This window comes from Magnolia sinica, chromosome 12, assembly GCF_029962835.1.
Source record: "Magnolia sinica isolate HGM2019 chromosome 12, MsV1, whole genome shotgun sequence".
NCBI lineage: Eukaryota > Viridiplantae > Streptophyta > Magnoliopsida > Magnoliales > Magnoliaceae > Magnolia > Magnolia sinica.
In genome coordinates this window covers 11,733,088-11,748,921 of record NC_080584.1, presented here as the reverse complement: position 1 = coordinate 11,748,921, position 15,834 = coordinate 11,733,088, and positions in this window count along the sequence as shown.

Genomic DNA, 15,834 nt, shown 5'->3' with positions numbered 1-15,834 from the left:
TGAGCAGCGGATTGGGGGTCTCACATGTGTTATCAATGGCACGTGTGAACAGCAGGTAGGATGGCATCTTTGTTGCCCGTGTGGATGACTCACAGTTACATGAAGATGGGAAGCGGATGAATTCTGAATACATGGTTGCCACAGACAAAATCATCTTATTCATTGCAGTTTGATTGGGCCAAATTATCACACATTACATTTAATGCAGTGGCCCTGATTAGGTATCACCCCTGTAGGCTCGGAGCTCCGAATAGGCGGAGGCTCCGATGGGCCACTGAGAGGCCCATTATGTATGTATTTTATCCACACCATCCATCATTTTTTCCCATATCATTTGAAATTAATAGTAAAAAATTAAAGGTGATCCAAGGCTCAAGCAAACCACACCATGGGAAGCAGCGTTCTAAGGACGCCCACCATTGAAGCCTTCTTAGGGCCCACTTTGTTGCTTATTTATCATCCAACATGTTGATATGGTCATATACAACTGAATGAAGTGAAAAAAAATATCATCTTGATTCAAAACTTCTATGGTCCCAAGAAGTTTTCAATGGTAGAAATTTAATCATACCGTGTGGTCCATTTGAGCTTTGGATCTTCCTTACTTTTAGGATCCTATTCTAAAATAATATGGAAAAAATGGATGGGCGGTGTGGATTAAATCCATATACCATGGGACTCCTCGAAGCACAACGGATCCCGAGCTCGGAACATGCAGGGTAGTATCTGATCCGCACCCTTAATGCAACAGTGTGGATGATGCCTGTGATGATGAGAACCAATAAGGAGACAAGAAAATATAAATTTTCTAGTTGTGGCAAACAAATGATCAGGATTCCAATCCAGATAGATGTTGTAAGGATGTTGATTGCCTAATTGAGTAAACTACATGGGCCCACTGTGATGTATGTGTTTCATCCATGCTGTTCATTCCATTTACCCCCTCAATTTATGGCATGAGATCAAAATTGAAGCACAAGCTCAAGTGAACCACACAAGAGGGAATTGAATGCCTACCATTGAAAACTTATTGCACAACATTAGATCTGGATGAGGCTGATATTTGTGTTTCCGTTCATTCATGTTTTGATGTGAACTTATGAGCAAGTGAGATGGCAAAGAAACATCACTGTGGGCCCTAGGAAGGTTTCAACCATGGAGGCCATTGTCCTACCATTTCCATTGGTGTGATCTACTTATGCTTTTAATTATATTTGTGATTATAGTTTATTTGAGTGGTAAAAAGCCTGTGAACGGTTTTGATGACATATAAATATTACTGTGGGCCCCATGAAGGTTTCAACGGTGGGCGTTTCTGTTTTTACTTTTTCATGTGGTGTGGCTCTCCTGAGTTTTGGATCGGACTGATTTTTGGATTCCTAACTATCATGGCCCTTAAAAATGGATGGACTGAGTGGATTCATCAAAAAAATCTGTTTGGGCCCCACATAGCTTCAAACCATATGAAGAACTTTTCTATGGGGGGTCGGCGGGCGCGGCCGGCACAGACAATCCGCGGAAGCAGACACCGCGCTAGCGACTCAGTTACCTTTAGGGTGTGTTTGGGCGGTGGGATTAGGTGGGATGGGATTCAAAAAGCATAATTATTACCCATTATAGGGATTGTCCCCTGTTGCCATGGGAGAAGAATAATTCCATGCTTTGTTGGTAATACAGTGGTACATTGAATGGATATACCCACTATCATTTGAAATTAATGAGAATGATACAAGTGTTATATTTAAATCGTTCATTTGTTTTGTAACCTCATTTTATGACATGGGCCTAAAAATGAGGTAGATCCAAAACTTATGTAGCCCTAAAGAAGTTTTCAACGGTAAGAGTTCAATCCCCGTTGCTTTCTATGGTGGGGTCCACTTGAGCTTTAGATTTACCTGATTTTTTGGCCCATGCTCTAAAATAATCTCGAAAAATGGGTGGACAGTGTGGATATAGCCCCACACATCATAGTGAGACCTAAACAATTTGCTAAAATTGAGTGAGATTGGCACGGGACCAACACAATTCCATCTAATTTAATTCCAAGCTTTTCCATTCTTCCCAAACATGGAGTGGAATGGGCACGGGATGAAATAAATCCCATCCCACCTAATCCCTTCTAATCCTAGCATTGGGAAGGATTAGGTAGGATGGGATTCAAAAAACATAATTATTACCCATGGTAGTGATTGTCCCCTCTTGCCATGGGATAAGCTTAATTCCATGCTTTGTTGGTAATATGATGGTACATTGAATGGATATACCCACCATCATTTGAAACTATTGAGAATAACACACGTGTTATATCTAAACCGTTCATTTGTTTTGTAACCTCATTTTATGGCATTGGTTTAAAAATGAGGCAGATCCAAAACTTATGTGGCCCCAAAGAAGTTTTCAACGGTAAGTATTCAATCCCCGTTGCTTTCTATGGTGGGGTCCACTTGAGCTTTAGACCTACCTATTTTTTGGTCCATGCTTTAAAATGATCTCAAAAAATGAATTGACGGTGTGGATATAGCCCAGACATTATGGTGGGACCTACACAACTTGCTAATATTAAGTGAAATTGGCACAAAACCCAATGCAATTCCATCTAATCTAATTCCAAGCTTTTCCATTCTTCCCAAACATGGAGTGGAATTGGCACACGACCGGATGCAATTCCATCCCACCTAAGCCCATCTAATACCATGCCCCAAACACGCCCATATCGTATTGAGTAAACTCTGTTGAGCCTGCCGTGAATTTTTTTTAGTGTACCCATTTTCTTCATTCATTTTTTTCACCTCATTTTAGTAACAAAACCAAACTTGAAGCATATCCAAATTTTAAATTGACCACACTATAGGAAACAATGGGAATAATGATTTTCACCGTTGAAACCTTCCCAAGACTCACAGCGATGTTTATTTATCATTGAATCTGTTCATAAGATTACAAGGACAAGGATGTAGGTAAAACACAAATATCACCCGGATTGAAAACTTATGTGGCACCAAAGTCCACTTGATATTTTCATATGCTTAATTTTTGGACTCAAGCTCTAAAATTATCCGATAAAATGGATGGATGGAGTAGATAAAATACATAAATCACAGTAAGGCCTACGACTTAACTCAGTACGCTAACTGAGTTATTACTCCGCATGCAGTCGGCTTCAGCAATTCGCGTCCGTATTTCAGCGGCCATGGGTGGAATTTTCAAGGGAATCTATGTGACCCATATAGCTTCGGACCAGACGAAGAACTTTCGGAAGCGGATTGCATACTGAGTAACTCTGCTAAGCGTGTACTGAGTAAACTCTACCGGGTTGTGATTTAAACATTTTACTTACTCCGTGCATCTATTTTAACAGATAGTTTTATGGTTTAAGCCCGAAAATAAAATATATCCAAATCTCAAGTGGACCTCACCACGGAAACAGTGTGAATTAAAATTTTCCCGTTGAAATTTTCTTGGTGCCCACAGAAGTTTTGGATCAAACTGATATTTGTTTTTTCCCTTCATCAATGTCTGTGTTATCTTATGAACAGGCTGGATGAAAAATAAACATCATTGTAAGCCCTTGAAAGGTTTCAACGGTGGAAGTCATTATTCCCTGTTTCCTTTGGTGTGGTACAATTTAGCTTTAGGCATACTTATATGTTGGACTCAACCACTAACATTATCTGGAAAAACAAATGGACGGTGTGGATAACCCACATACATTCATAGTACCAACTCAGTTTTCTCAGAAGGATAAAAGCATACTGAGGTACGCAATCCTATTTCAGAACTTTCAGCAGCCAATTTTTTTTTAAAGTAAAAAACCACCCCACGCAGCCAATGATCACTATAAAGCAAAAATTACAAAGAGGGAAAGCTTACCTGATTGAAACTTTCCATCCCGTACGTGTTTCAGCAGCCATGATGGAGGAATTCTCAGCGTACTCGCTCGCATGGGTTGAAACAGAGCTTCGCATTTTTTAATCGTCCAAGTGGCAAAGCCAAACGAGATCCAGGTCATTCATCAGGTAAGTCTTTCTGCTGCGAACCTTTTATGGACCAAATAACAAGACCCATCCACTCATCAGATGCGCTACAATACGCTAAGGAAATATTGACGACTGATCTTTTTTTTCTTTTTTTTTTTTAAAAATTATTTTAATTTAACCGTCCATTTTTCAGATACAAGTTTTCCATGCCTGAAGAGTGGACCAACCTCATTTTTGGGACATGACATGTCTATGGACCTGATAATGGCCTGAACCATACATATCATGTTCACACATGTTTCATGAAGCCCCTATCTCACATTCACCTCAACCATATCACCAGGTTTGCTAAGCCGGAAGGGAGTTGCATGTAACTTACATGGAGCACGTGTGACCAAAATATCTGTGGGCCACGTCCATGTCCGTGTGATGCAGATGAAAAACTCAAGTACACCACGTTAGAGGAAAACCATGTAGTTGGGAACACCAACATTGAAACTTTCCTAGGACTACCATCTTCCTAAGGACTAGTACTTTTGTGTTAATTAGAATCCGATCCTCTGTTTGTCACAAGTAAAAATATCTTACTTTTTCGCATGGTGATTGGTACACATCATTATTTATATTGTCAATACTGCTGTATTAAATGTAGTATGATGATGTGGTCCAATTAAATTGCAGCCAGCAAAATTTTTCTACCTATAGAAAGCAGAGGACTTAAATTCATTTACATGCCATCCAACCCATTCACCAGGTGTTTCTACTGTGACAGGGAAAACACAAATGTCACCCTCATTCAACACTTATATAGTTTCTAATAAGGTTTCAACAGTGAGACTTCAATCTTCAATGTTTACGAAGTTCATGAACCATTTGGGTTTTGGAAGAGCCTATATGTTTACGAAATTATGGTGTTTGTTTTTTATTTTACTATTGATAGTGGTGGTAAATAAATAATGATAATTTTTTATTACTGTTTGAAGTGCTATTGGAAGAGCTGTATATTTATCCCTCCAAAAATGAGCAACTATGTGAGTCCCACCTTAATGTATGTGCCTGATGCATGGTGGCCATCCATTTTACTAGTTTTTTTTTTTTTTTTCTTTTCCGCACGCACACACACTCACTCCATAGTGGGCTTTCACCACCTATGGATACTTGAACCCTTGACCGGGTGTTGAAACTCCCGAGAGTCTACCACCCGAGCAAGAGCAAGGATCCATTTTACTAGTTCATTTTAATGCATGAACTAAAAATTGAGATATATTATAACTTCAAGTGGACCACAACACATAACAATAACACTGGATAATGATGTCCACCACTGAAACTTTGGAACATTAGTAGGGCCTTAAAAATATCAACTTCATCCAAGATTTCTATGGCCTTAAAAATGTTTTCAATAGTAGACACTCAATTCCACCTATTTCAATTGCTGTGGTCTACTTGTGCTTTTGATTCTTCCCATTTTTGGGTTCGGCATAGATGAAACACACACATCATGGTGGGCCACATAGATAATTTTCTTTTCCTTGGCATTCACAGAAAAACCGATGGGTACATGGTAAGCAGTGTCAGGGTTATTTGCTTGTTAAATAATAATTGTTCATTTCCCATTATTTTCTATCGTAAAAAACAAATACCTCTAAGTAAATCAGTATAATAAAATTCTCTTATAAAATGTTTGTCAATTGATACAATAAAAATCATTAGTAAAATGTTTCTACGCAACCCAACAGATAAGGTACATTACATATTCAATTTTAAAGATTGGTGACTTTCATTCAATGACTTTGGCACTTGACATTCTTAAAATGAATATATTAATCAGGGAATTAGATAATAGACACTCTGGACATTTCAATATTTCATCTTTAGGACTTATTCGGAAAAAAAATCCAGTATCTCATGATGGCGAATGCTGAACAAGGTGACCAGACGATGTGGATGGCAGGGGAACAATCTCGATTGGCTCCTTAGAGCTTTGGGTCACTCGGGCTCCACGTAAGTGTAAATACATAGCTTTATATATGTAACAACCTTGATTTTTGGATGTGACTCGGAACTCGGTTAAATAAAAATAATAAATTGATTTTGTGTTTGTTAATAAAACTAAATAATTATCCTAGTTGGTTAGAGTTCTTTTAGTGGAAGAATAGGTTAAAGGATTGACTCCAAACATCATAGGATTGCAAAAGAGGATCTCCGAAAATGCTCATCGTTTTGATCCATGGAAAGGTTTTGGATGAAGAGAATTGATTTTCATAGTGAGAATTTATGTTATGGGAGATCGACTTTCGAAAAATCCAGTGTATCAGTCTAGGAAATACTTGAATCAAAGGATTTTAAGGATGAATTGTATCTGGATCCCAAATCCTAGGGTGATTCGTCAGGAAGGATTCCCATAGTAATCTATGAATAATATATATTAAGCAAGATCATGTTGTAAGACACTTTTATCAATGGTTGTAGATCTCTGGATATATGGGATCCAAACGAACCTTGTTTAATTCATTATTATTAATGAGAAAGACAATAGGAAGGGTTAACCCAGATTTTAAAATCAATCATAATCTTAGAACCAACGAAAAATAGGGAAGACTTTAGAGTTTTCAAAAAATCAGATCATGTAACAAAACCAATCCAACTTAGGTTGATCGATCGAAGTCAGTGTTTGGTCGATCGAAAGAATCGATCTTTGTCCATCGAACAAAGTCGATAAATCATCTTGAGTTTTGATTAATCAATGTCTAGGTTCGATCAATCAAAGGTCTCCTTGAGTGGTCTCGATCAATCGAGGGTACCAATCGAGAATGACCAAATTTTTCCACCAAGCAAACTGATTTAATCCGATAAAGCCCGATCGATCGACAAGCAGAGTTCGATCGATCGAAGGTGGTCAAATGTGTTCAGAGATTTAAGGAACTAAATTCAAATTTTATCGATCCATGGTATCAATTGAGGGCCCTTGATCTATCTCGATTTATTGACTGCATTGATCGACAACCCATGTTGTTTTTCAAATTTTAAATTTAAGAATTTATGTTCGGTCATCTTACTTGAATCAAAGGTGAGCGCCACTTATTGGAGTAATGTAATTGAATTATGGTATGTTAAATTATCTTAATATGGATCTAAAGTATAGTTTCTAACATGTTTAATTATTCAAAGGATTCGACCCTACTATAAATTAGTGATTAATACCAACATATAACACCCCGAACATTTAGTAACCAAACACCCCCGTAAGGACCTAACAAGTGGGAACACACATTCAATCAACTTGGACACTTTCCCCGTTCATACAGAATCTGAACGCTCAGACATACCCTCATCCATAGACCAACCTACTCGATTGGTTAAGGATAAGAATAGGTGTCAAGATCATTATAAAGAAAATCACAAACAAGTGGTAGTGTTAGCTACCAGATTTAGAGAAATCTGATCATCAGATTACAAAAAACCTAAGATTTAATCCGAATATTGTAAAGCATGGCCCATCTAAGCGTTAGACTAGAGTTAACATTGGAACCCAAAGGCCCTACATACATCAACAAATCGAGTGGACAGAACGGATTAATTTAAAAAAAAAAAAAAAAAAACCCGTAGACACTACATAGAGGGTACACGTGCATAGAGTGTGTGCAGCTGCGGAGCACCACGGGATAAAATCAGTCCAACCCCATTTGACCCGACTAATCCTAAAGAGAAGTATTTCTCTTCTCTATCTTTCCCGCTCGCAGCATTTCAAACAAAACACCTCCGATAGAATCGGATGTGGGCCACCATCATGGAAAGATGGGGAATCATGACCGTCCATCGGCCACCACTCCAGGTCCCGACCAGGGTGGACCATGCATAGGGAGAGACCAATCCACAAGCCGTTTCCAGCAACCCCACAAGTTGTGCGGTCGAGTCCACCTAAGATAGGAAACTTCTGATTTTCCAGGCATTTAGAGTCATCCATCATTCAAAGAAGAGGCTCTAGATCCGTTCCAAATAAAGGAAAGAAGCTGAGGGAAGAACGATGCCTCGCCATTCTATCGGTTTTCACACCACACAAGCCCGTGCGAAGAAATCTTATGTTTGCAGTTGGCCCGGCAATCTTGCACCAACCATCAATCCAACGAGCCAGGACGCGTCGGATGGAGATACTAAACCATTCGGAAACCTCGCTTCGGGAGATGGTGGGCCAGATTTAATCCAGCATTGAAACAGTGACCACCTCCCATGTGCAAAACGACAGCTTTAGATGATGTAAACCTACACCATTAGGAGATCTGAGTCGTCTAGATGGTGGTCCAACCACACACGATTTGATCTCCAGAAAAAGAAAAAGAAAAAAGGAAACTCGAAAGAAACCGAAAACGAAGGAATGCGGATCGCACTTGCAATGCTCTGTTCCCACGCGGACGAGTAGCGTAAAGCTTACGCACGAAGGATGTCACGCCCTAAACTCGGAAACTGGGCTCACAAAATTTCTGATCGTCGAATCCGTCGCTGATAGCCTCTGTAGTACCTCATTCTCGGCTCCCGGCACTCATACACCAGGTTTCGATCCTGGGATCCTACAAGTAGGATTTCAAACATGATTTTAATTCAGTATAAGTATAACCCATGAACAATAACCACAAGAACACCATTAAAAAATCCACTATGATCAAAAACTTTGAGTACAATGCGTATGAAGGGAAATACAAGATAATGATAATAACAGAAACTCTAGAAGCTCGACTGCACGCTCCTACTGCGGTGAGGCTACGGCTATGTCCTTACGTCACCTGCATGCATCAATAATGCATAAGCTTATAGAAAGCTTAGAGGGTGGTGTAAGTGTGTGTGTAGTATGAATGTGCTCAGAATGCAATGCCAGAGTAATGCGGAATGATGCTGATGGGTACATGAATGCAATCAGTCGTACCAAGGCTATGCGGTGCAAGATATGAATGCTATTGGTCATATCAAGACTATGCGATGCGAGATGCAACTCAAGCATGCCAATCCTCATCCAAATCCACATATCAATATAGCTCATCAAATATCAGTACAGTTCTCATTCTGAATAATCACCGGGGTTTAGTGCACTCCAAATGGCACTGCCCCTTTTCCAGGCGTGCAGTCCAAGTGAGCATAAGAAACCTCACTATCTACCTGACTAATAGTCTGCTAATACCTATCCGGCACGTCGATAGCAAACCTATTCACGAGCTGGTCAAACTCAGTCTAGCAATATCCCCTACGCTCGGGCGGGTAAGGCCACACCCCTTTCCAACCGACCATGACACAGTGGGAGACGCGGCCTCCTGGTATTCGGCCTTTATGCGCTCATGTATCCACTTAGTCTCGACATTGGAGTCATCCTCTGGTACCATCAGATTTAGGAATTTTCACCCAGGGATATCTATGGCACCCCAATGCTAGAAACAGTATTTCCAGTATCCAATATGGTCACCCATGATGTGTCTATGAAGGCTATAGCCCTGATGTCGTTAGGGCATACGGTAATCACAATCAAACAAATGCAAAGTGCATGAGTCATGCAGTCCAATCATGCATAAATCCTGCGCATACCGTGCGCTCATGTGGGATAACTCTGCCTATCAGGGAGTCTCATAAACTACCTGCACTATGGCATATGCAATGGCCAATCACATCACATAACAAACATACAGATGATGCATATGAGCATGTATCATGATACTATGCTGTTACAAACTCATAATCGGGAACGGTAGTCGGTATCTGCAATCAGCACCAATAATTGGCATCGGTAATCAACCTCGATGCAAGGCGAGGTCCATAAATGGACGGCTGATGATGGACCAATTAAAATTAATGGGGCCCAAGCGTTTGGGTTAACTCACGATAGAATGATGAGGAAGGGCGTAACAAAGCCTAAGGGAAGGTCACAATGTGGACGTCCAATCATCATTGTCCATCAATGCGGACCTTTAACCAACATTGCTCCCAAGGAATGATGCTTATAGGGTCATTCGAATAGGGGCTCATGGCCTCATACAAGGGCCTAATACACATCATCATGGGCCTCAATTACATCAAATGGGTCGAACCAATCAAATAGGCCGAATCAAGTGGGCCAAATCAATGGGCCGATTCAAATGGGCCGAATCAAATGTGCCAAATCAATGGGTCGTTTCAAATGGGCCAAATCATGGGCCGAATCAAATGAGTCGAATCAATGGGCTGATTCAAATAAGCCGAATCAATGGGCTAATTCAAATGCGCTGAATAAAATGGGCCGAATTAATGGGCCGATTCAAATGGATCGATTCAAATGGGCCGAATCAAATGGGCCGATTCAAATGGATTGAATAAAATGGGCCAGATTAAATGGGCCCCCAAATACATCAAATTGGGCCTCATCAAGTGGGCCCTAAATATATCAAATCGGCCTCATCAAGTGGGCCCCTAAGACATTAAATGGGCCATACCAATGGGCCGTACCAACTACACCCTTCATTCATTGTTAGAGATCATTTTAGAGCATTATTTTAAAAAATGAATCATATCCAAAGATCATATGGACCATACCACAAATGGCAGTGGTGATAATGATTCACACTATTAAAAATTTAGAGGGCCCACCATAGCATTTATTTCCCATGCAGACTCTTCATAAGGTCACAAAAACCTGAACAGTGAGGGAGAACAAATATCATATTGGTTCAAAACTTCTGTAATTCCAAAAGGGGGTTTCAATGGTGGGTCTTCAATCCATTGCTTTCTGTAGTGTGGACCACCTGATAACTGGATCTGTCTTATTTTTAGTCTCAAGCCTCGAGGCGAGTTAGCCAAAAGGATGGACGGTTCAGATGTAACACACACATCAGTGGGGTCCACGAACATGTCAGATGGGTGGACGGTTGGATGGAAAATGTCCATCACCATGGGGCATTGACCGTCCAGCAGATGGACGGTCCTGATTCTACCGTGCGGGTGGTCCGTTCGGATGGAAAACATCCATCGTGGTGGGGGATACGTGGCACTGTCCAGATGGATGGTGTAGATGAAACACATACTACAGTGGTGGGTCCCACCAGATAGATGAACAGCGTGGATTTCACCTCATGCCCCTGCCATCAAGCAACTGACCGTGAGCGGGTCCCACGTGGTGGCCACCCCACTGCCCTCTCTCTCTATATATAATATTAATTTATATTATATAAACTATTATTTTATTCATATTTTATTCATCATTTTTTTTGTACAACGGTCATCCAGCGTCCTGGACGGACGGCTGGATGTGGGACCAGAGTATCACGGGCCCACCGTCCTTAACATATGGACGGCGAGACTAAGTTACAAGCATCATGGTGGTGCCACGTGGGTGGGCCACCATGATTTGAATCAAGATAATATTCGTGTTTTCCCTCCGTCCAGACCCAGCGTCTGGATGGTCAGGATGACATAAACATCACGTGGGCCCCGCGTTTTCTTCAGGCTGATACTTGTGTTTCCTTTTCAACTGGGCCCGTCCAGATCCACCTGGACGGTGCGGATTCACATGGGTCCCACATGGGAATGGCCCACCACAATATACATTTATATAATATATTATATATCATCTAATATATATATATATATATATATATATATATATATATATATATATATATATATATATATATATATATATATATATATATATATATAGGCATGCTCACCTACGCACCTGCGCACGTTTGCACATGTGTCATTGGTGTCGAATTCGAACGGTTCATAAGATGCGGAATCCCATGAAACCTTAGGTGGTGAATTTTCACCCTGATCTAAGATTCTGGTAGGCCATAGCAAAGAGAAATTCAAATCAAGGGAACAAACTGTTTTCATTTTTCATGGCCCACCAAAGTTTCGGATCAAAGTAAAAATCTGTACCAAGGGGTTTCATGAGGTTCTGCTTCATGTGGACCGTTCAGATTTGCGAGATTCATCAAATGTGATGAGTTCTCAAAAAAGTTCGTATGTACTACGTACAAACTGGTTCGCAGGTAGCGTTTCCGTGTGTGTGTGTGTGTGTGTGGGAAAAGGTACTATGCACTCGACCTCGAGATAAGCTCCCGTGAGGTTGAGCTATGTGGGCCCCACCGTGATGCGTGTCAACCATCAACACCGTGCATTCGATGGCTCCACTCTAAATTATGGGATATCCCAAAAATCAGCCGTATATGGAACTCAGGTGGGCCATACCATCTAAAATCATGTGAAGACACCGTTAAAACATATAAAAGCACTTGGTGGGGCCCACCTGAGTTTTGAATGCTGCTGAAACTTGGTCTGAACCCTCATCCAAGTGGGACACACATAATGGATGGGCTGGATTTGCAAACCACATCTCGGTGGGCCCAAAAAATGATTATGAATGTTTTAATGGTGCACAGCCCCTCCCCACTTCTGTATGTGGTGTGGCCCACACAAGTCACGGATTGACTTGATTTTTGAGACCTAGGCCCACGATGGAATGGTGCATCTGACTGATGGGGTAGATGTTCGAAATGCATCACGGTGGGGCCCACACAGCTCGACCTCATGGGACGGACTCGTGAGGTCGAGCGCATAGTACCTTTTCCCTATATATATATATATATATATATATATATATATATATATATATATATATATATATATATATATATATATATATATATATATATAGTGGGTGGGCCATCATGTGGCACCACCCTGATGTATGTGTTTTGCCACACCTTCCATCTGGACTGTGGGATACGCCATGATGTACACATATCATAGGTGGGCCATTGATCATAGAGAGAGACAGAAGGAGAGAGATCGGCAATGACGGAGGGGCCCCGCCACTATGGGCCCCTCTTAGATACAAGCATTCATCAAGGTGGGTCCCATCATATGTGAGCCCTAGAACAAGTTTTAATGGTCGATCACCCACTTGTGGCCTCCTTCTTTAGCTCCTTAGAAAGGTAGTCGCCTTAGCTTCGATCTCAACAGAAGATGATGAAGTTTTGATGGTTGAGATGAGAGATGAAGGGGGCGGGAAAGTGGGCCACACATGTTTTGGGAGAGAGAGCTTGGACGTTGGAAGCTTTCATGAGAGTTGGGAGGTTGCTTGGAAAAATGAGAGAGAAAGAGAGGTGATGGGTTGATATGGGATGGGTGGAATGAGTGTTGTAAGGAGAGGTATGAGTTTATTTAAAATTTTAGTAAAAGAGGGATGGGTAGGGAGAGAGAGTTGACTTGTGGAAAAGAGGGAGTGGATGCTTGTACTTAGAATAGGATGAGGTGGCATTGAGGTATAGTGGTGTACTTGACTTAATTTGATGTGACAGGTCATAAAGATTCTCTCGGAATTCACAATGCACGACGTTTTCTTCGAAATGAATGCAGGCTCACATCTTCTGGCCCGGGCAGTGCGTGAGTCACGACATTAGAACCACGGTGACGGTGTGGTCGCTAAAGTACAAGTTTTGGGTCGAGCCAACTTCGGTACGTGGGATTCGGCTTAAGATCGCGCGCAAACGTCGGATACATGTCGAGGGTTGCCGAAACTTGACCGGGAGGACTGCGGAAGCCTACGGAACGGTACGATCTAGGATACGGGTCTTACAAAGGATCTGGATCACCCAGCTATATATAAATCTCCCCACACATGACGCTAGAGAATACACAGAGAGAGAGAGAGGAGGAGGAGGAGAAAGGAATGGACGCCGAGAAAACCACCTGGAATTCGCTGAACTGCTGACGAATTTAGGTACAGGTCCAAACAGCCATTGTCTTCTTTCCTTTCGTTTCTTTTCCTTCTTCTTTTCTTCCGTTTCTTTTCCCTCCTTCAGAATCCTTTCCCCTCTCTTGTTTCTTCGACAATAGAGGAAGCAAACCCCACCATGTCGAATTAAATTGACAAGGTAAATGACAAACTTAAAATCTTATAAAAAGAATTCTAAGTTAAAACTCATAAAGGAGCCATAATCTCATTAAGGATTTCACTGGATTCACCAAACTTAGCCAAGTCGAGTTTTAACGTTAACTATTCAGGTTTTATGAATTAGTATAAGAATTGACCTTAAGGTGTGTCTCTTGGCAGTTAAATTTAGCAGTGGACAACCAGACTACTAAAGGTGAGGGTCTTTCCTTTAAACTTTGTGATTTAATTGGTTACATCTCTTTCACATGTTCTAAGATTTATTTACTACTTATCTTCACCATATGAATCAGTGATATATAATTCACATCATTATATTATCCTGGATGCAAGTATCATGTTAGGAATCACAATTTTAGTGATCAATATAATATTATGACGTAATGCGTTTCGGGTAGTGGCCCTCTTAGTTGGCATGTAATCTCGTGGGTTGGTGACTAGTGCACAATCGATGTAAGTAAATCACCATGTGTGTTATATCGCTTCTCGAAATTGGATGTTGCAAATAGTCGCTCCATGAACGTATCATGTCATGTAAATCCCTTATTCGCGTTATTGTGTCGCCTTGAAATGTTCACATAAATCCATATTAACGTGGGGGCACATCGGTGAATCTTCGCAGTGTGAGAATGCGGGGTGAGTCAGATATTTTGAACTACCTTCCACGTTGTTATCATGATCATTGAGTGTGATGAACCGCACATACTTTGCTAGGCATGCATTGCATATAGAATGTTTACGTATATCAATACCTCTTATATTTGTAGAGTATGAGATGTATCAGTACCCTTTTGTTATTCTTGTGAATTACTAGAATTATTGTAAACATTAAAGGACAACTGTCACGCGCCAAACTCGGAAAACGGGCTCACAAAATTTTCGATCGATGAATCCGATGCCGACAGCCTCCGTAGTGCCCCATTCTCGGCTCCCGGCAATCATATGCCAGATTCCGATCCTGAGATCTTACAAGGAGGATTTTTAGAATGATTTTTTTTTGTAATAGAGCATGACCACAAGTTTATCCAAAACACAAAGGCAACATCATCATCATATATCCACTAATATAATCATTTGCATATAGTGTTGAAAGGGAAATACATATATCGAAATCAAAGCTCCAGAAGACAGCTACACGCTCCAAGCTTAACGCTGCTGCAACCTAACGCCACCTGCATGCATCTATCGTGCATAAGCGTATAGAAAGCTTAGAGGGTGTTGAAAGTGTGTGCACAAGATATGTGTCAAGTATACCATAAAGCTCATAAATCATACATCATCGGAATAAGCGGAAATACTAACAAGATCATGAATCATACGATATCAGAGTCCACATATCAGTATGGTTTCTCTTTGGAGAAATCATCGGGGTCTATTACACTCCACTTCGACTGCCTCCTCCCTAGCTACATAGCCTAGCGAGTGGAAGAGACCTCACTATCTGCCTAGCCAGTAGTCTGCCAATACCTACTCGGCTCGTCGATAGCGGACCCATTTACGAGCTGGTCATACTCAGCTTAGCTTATAGCCCCCTCACTTGGGTGGATAAGGCCACACCCCTCCCAACTGACCACGACATAGTGGGAGACGCGGCCTACTGGTATTCGGCATTTGGGCACTCATGTTCCACTCGGTCTAGACATTGGGGCACCTCCTAACCTCGGAGATTCTGAGATTTTCACCCAAGAACATCTTAAGTGCCCATAGTGCTAGAACCAAGTACTTCCAGTGTCCCATTTAGCCATCCACGATGTGCTTGTGGAGGCCACATCCCTGATGTCACTAGGACGTACAATGATCAAGTCACATATATGTGAAACGCATGAGTCACACTATCCAGTCATGCAGCAATCTTGCATGTATGGCGCGATAATGTGGGCACTCCGTCTCATAAGGAGTCTCGTAAATACTCTACCCAATAACGTATGCTATGATCAAACATTC